Source organism: Empidonax traillii, unplaced genomic scaffold (genome assembly GCF_003031625.1).
Source record: "Empidonax traillii isolate 1590-97213 ecotype Southwest subspecies unplaced genomic scaffold, ASM303162v1 scaffold154:size1206225, whole genome shotgun sequence".
In the NCBI taxonomy this organism is placed as follows: Eukaryota; Metazoa; Chordata; class Aves; order Passeriformes; family Tyrannidae; genus Empidonax; species Empidonax traillii.
In genome coordinates, this window is record NW_020955347.1 from 1,122,604 (window position 1) to 1,127,396 (window position 4,793).

The following is a 4,793-nucleotide window of genomic DNA, read 5'->3' on the forward strand; positions in this document are numbered from 1 at the left end:
AACACAAACAAACAAAAAAAAAAGGTCCCTTTGACAGTAATAAAGAAAAACCAAAATATAACAACAGAATTTTAGAGTAATCAAAAATCGCTATCATAAAAATATGATGAGTTACCGGATAGCCATTTCGCCCTGGTAGACCCTGGTTGAATGAGATGAAATGGTATGACAAACATTAACAACACAGTCATGACATATGACATAACAAACATGCAGAGTACATTACTAGTAAACTATAATTTGCATATTGCTTATTTTTTTATATGTGATATTTCAAACCAATAAATATGAGATAGGTACTACATAGTGAAGAAATGAGGGTTTGGTAATGGAAATTCTATGTTTTAATTTAAATAAATCCTCTTAAAAGGCTACTGACTACTTTTGATGTTCACTGAAATTCCATTTTTTAGGAAGAGAACTATCCATGTAGACTGAAACTTGTGGTTAAAAAAAAACAAACAACAACAAGGTTTAGTGTTTAGGTAGTAAAGTATTCAATTCCACTAGAACACAGGTGCCAAAGAAGAAATTTGAGATTGCTCTAAAAGATTAAAAAAAAAAATTTGAAATCCTCAGCCTTTTAGTGTTATTACTTGTGATACTCAGTAGTCAGGTACAAGGAAAATAAACAGAGTACTGCAGCAGCCCTTGAGATAAAACTTACACCTAATCCCATACAGTGTTATGGGGGATGTATAAATATTTTATATTTTAAATGAAAACTATTACCACAGTCTCCCTTGTGAAAACAATAACTACGATCACAACAGTTGCCCCTAGCCAGTGTCTGTGTAAATATAAAAGGGAATTTGGAAGAGATATTACATTTTTAATGCCTTGTAACAACACCTTACTGATAGTCAGCAAGATGAACTCCTATAAGTTTTGAGTGTGAAACTTGAAATTTAAAGTCAGACAGTTCTAAAATTATTAAGTTTTGGAAGTTATTTTAGGTTTGTGTGACTATGGCCACAAGTCAGACTTTTTGTAGGTTTTTTTTCCTTTTTTTTTTTTTTTTTTTTTAATGTATCTATACTGAAACAGTGGGGAGCTGAAGTTAAAGACATTCATAGTGAAGCACATAGTGAACTCTAGCCATGTTGCCTTGCTACAGGAAGACAGCTCGTATCATGATTTATGTTTGCTCTTGGTGTTTCACAGGATGACTGCAAAAGAAATTGGGAAAAAACAGTGTTTTTTTGAAATAAACAGCATGGTTATGCATAAAGCCTAGTTTTTCATTGACAGCTTGTTAAAAGAATTTGTCACCATAAATTGCTGAGCACATGGTCAAAATCTTAGAAGGATAAGTAATATCACTGCTCAGTTTATACAGTTTACAGGGAAATCATTAGGTCACAGCAGGGATTCAACATATTAATTCACTATTCTTAAACATGCATGTAGCATATGGTAATATGGTCTTGAAATTTTTGTGGAAATACATCTCCTAAAGAAAAAAATACAGAAGTCTGCAAACTGTAAAAGAAATACTGTTTCCACGGCCACATTCTTACATCATATAATGTGCATGGATGGCATGACAAATACAAATGTATTGTAGTATTATTGTATTATTGTATACAAGCAAAAACCAAAACAACCAAAAAACTCCAGAATAAAGAAGCTGTTTCCTTACAAGGAGGATTAGCACAAGATTCAATCAACTTACTAAACTGAATAGTACTATTTAATGTTAATTTTACTCAAGCACTTCCTGGCTGCAGTAGCAAATACAATGAAATGAGCTGGACAACCTGCTTACCTACAAAAGAACAGGGAGCTTGTACCTCAAGACTTTGCAGTAAATGCAGAGGAAGTTACCACCCAGCAAAAGTGGGTAGTCCAGTCTGGACTTAGGATATGCACATATTTTTATACCACAGTAAAATATCTGTTATCAAGCCGCAAGCAAAATAAATATAACATACTTACGTGGACTTGGTATCCAAATGGAGTGCTGAATATAAAGCTTAATTGTTTTAGAGACTTTTTTTCTTAAGGAATTTTCTGATTAAATTATTCAGCTACAAGACACAGTATTCACATAAAAGTCAAAATTCCCTCTTGATTATACATTATCATACATCATCATACGTCACGGTGACAACTTAACAGCATCTAACAGATTTCTCCCTGATTCTGGAAGAACCAACAATGTGGCACTGTACTTACAGGAGGTCCTGTGGGGTGGGGAAGAGGGAAAGAGGGTAAAAAAAAAAGAGAAAAAAGAACACGTAAGCTTACGAAGCTATTAAAGAAAGACACATATGTACGAAGTCAAGAACAAGGCCTCAGGATTGTCAGTGAGCAGCACTGCTAATACAGTTTGCACATTTTCCCATTCAAGTAATCTTTAGCTTTGGTTGTGCTCTGAAACTTGTAAATATGACTACTGCTTAAATGCACGCGCTTACCTTACCAATTCTTCAATTACAGTCATGCAATCTTATGAAAATTGCTTCTCCATCCATTTCCATGCAATTTCATGCCAGTCCAAAATACCAGCCACAGACTACAATTCATCTTGTCAGACTCCACATAAAGCATATGTAACCACATCACCAGTTCCAGTTGCAGTCAACCCCACAGCTGGCATCTGATCACAGCTTGGCTGCAAAATTGCACAAAGTACCCTTGGCAATTAACCTGGAAATCTTGTCAAGACCTACGTGTACCTGCATCTTCCAGCCTTCCAATTTTGCCTGTGAGGGGAGGTTTCAGTGGCCACCTGACAGTGCTGAACTTTGTTTTCATCGCCTTCCTCTCTCAAGGCACACGTATAAAATGGTCCCCATTAAAATGTCACACTTAGTGAAGTGATATTTGCACATTTTTTCAATTATTTAGACCTCAAAGACTTTCGTATAGCAGTTCTTGGAAACATTATCAAAGGGCCACAAACCAAACCTACTATTTCAGTCTTATTAAGTTGAGCAGCTGCAGCTCCCAAATCAATGGCATTTCATTAAGCTTTTATGCCTCTCTCTAATTTCTGAATAAAGTGAAGTGCAAAAGGAGTATAAAACGGCAGCAGCTGTACTTTGAGATTGCTTTTAATATTGACAGCCTTTTGGCTTTAACAATGTAATTTTTATTGTCCAGTAACTAAGGTAATTTCTTTATCCTGGCAAACATTCTTAAACAGCATTTTAAGATGCAGGTCTGTTTTTAAATGAGATCAATTTCCTTTATTAATAGTTTAATATGTGTTTATTTGAGATGTAAAACGAATCGACGAGCATCCCACAAAGCAACTGCCAGGATCATTTGTAACTCAATCTTCAACCACAGAATTTCCTTCTGCATCATAGCCTCTTTCTCTGAACTAAATACTAAGCCAACACTGATTGGAAACACCAAGGTGATTTCTATCAACCTTTGTCAGGGATTGGCTTCAGTTCTGTGATTCAGGGAGATACAGAAATAGTTTTAAGAGCCAGATAAATTACCGTGTACATAGATAAGAAAGGTTACAGAAGATTTATAAGTTGATTGGAAGATTTTCCTAACTGGCAGATTAGACAAGAGAGGGTAGAAATGCTCATTTTCTACTGCATCACCTCCAGAACATTCCATGATGAAAAATTCAATCCCACAAGGTAATCAACAGTTTCAATTCCTGTGGATGTCAGCAGGAAGAGTTCCTTAGCATCTCAACTTTGTGTCAAATGAAATTTCAAGCTACACATCCCCAGCAGGGTTCTATCAACAGCAATCTCCATTTTTTCTTATTTCTCTTAGAACTTCAGTGCTATTCATTTTGAGTAAACAATGTCTCTCATACAGTCTACTTATCACATTATTTCCCTGAATACTGAAATTCTTCACATAAGGAATTTTATTTCCTTCAGTCTCTTATAAAATTGTTCACCTCAAACCAAGGGAGCCCAACATAACACTGACACGGTACTCCAGCTACTGACTTACACAGAGTTATTCTAACATGCGCAAGTGTGAGAAGACACTTAAATGGTTTGACAATTACAAATCTGTTACCAAAGATACTACATTGAGTATTATGAAGTGTGCCTAAAAAATAATGATGCCCGAGGCTAGAGAAGCACAATTTTTTAACAGAGATGTTTCAGAATTCTCTTTCAGAGCACACATGCAATACAACTGAAAACGAAGGCATGCCGTGTATGCATCCTCACAAAACCACAGACATCACATAACAAGGGATCTTATGAAATTGAAAACTTACCTGTCTCTCCTCTTCTTCCCCGCTTACCTCTTTTCCCCGGAGGACCTAAAAAGAAGATTGTGGATTGTAACTTTTTTCTTAGCAATTACATGAAGAATATATTTTTTTTTTGAATGTAAGGGTACAGAGTGATGTATTACATGAAGTTCAGAGACTCTGGCCAAGCAGGGGTAAAAGATAACCCAAATAAGATTTAGGAAGTTGCAGATAAATTTGACAGCTACGTTACCCAGTACATCCTCTCTGAAAAAAAGCTGAGAGAAACCTTGGAGGTCATCCAGTTCATCCCACTTTCTCTTGGAAAAAGCTAACCATATCTAAATTATTACTGCAACTTCCACAGGTATCCCCCTCCCCCACAAGTATTTCACTGTTCTGACAAGTGGAACATTTTTCTTTATCTCTGACTTGCTGCACTGAAGCCCATCAATTCATGTGCTTTCCACCATGAATTCCAGAGAAGAAATCATCCCTTTTCTCAAAAAGGTCTTGGTATTCCTCAGAATTGCTGCACAACTCCTTCAATCATCTTAAACCAAATATACCATGGGACATTAAGCTTTATTCAATTATTCCCATGTTT

At 35.9% G+C, this 4,793-nt stretch overlaps 1 protein-coding gene across 1 annotated transcript in view; it reads right to left on the reverse strand.

Moving 5' to 3' along the window:
* The window catches only part of COL25A1 (collagen type XXV alpha 1 chain), a 149,046-nt gene extending 144,797 nt beyond the window's left edge, over positions 1-4,249 (reverse strand). The window contains exons 1-2 of the mRNA XM_027884736.1: positions 4,211-4,249; positions 2,179-2,186 (exon numbers count right to left, since the gene is read on the reverse strand). The gene's annotated coding sequence lies outside the window, so the exon portion shown is untranslated. The remainder of the gene's footprint in view (positions 1-2,178; positions 2,187-4,210) is intronic.
* Between the last annotated feature and the right edge of the window lie 544 nt (positions 4,250-4,793).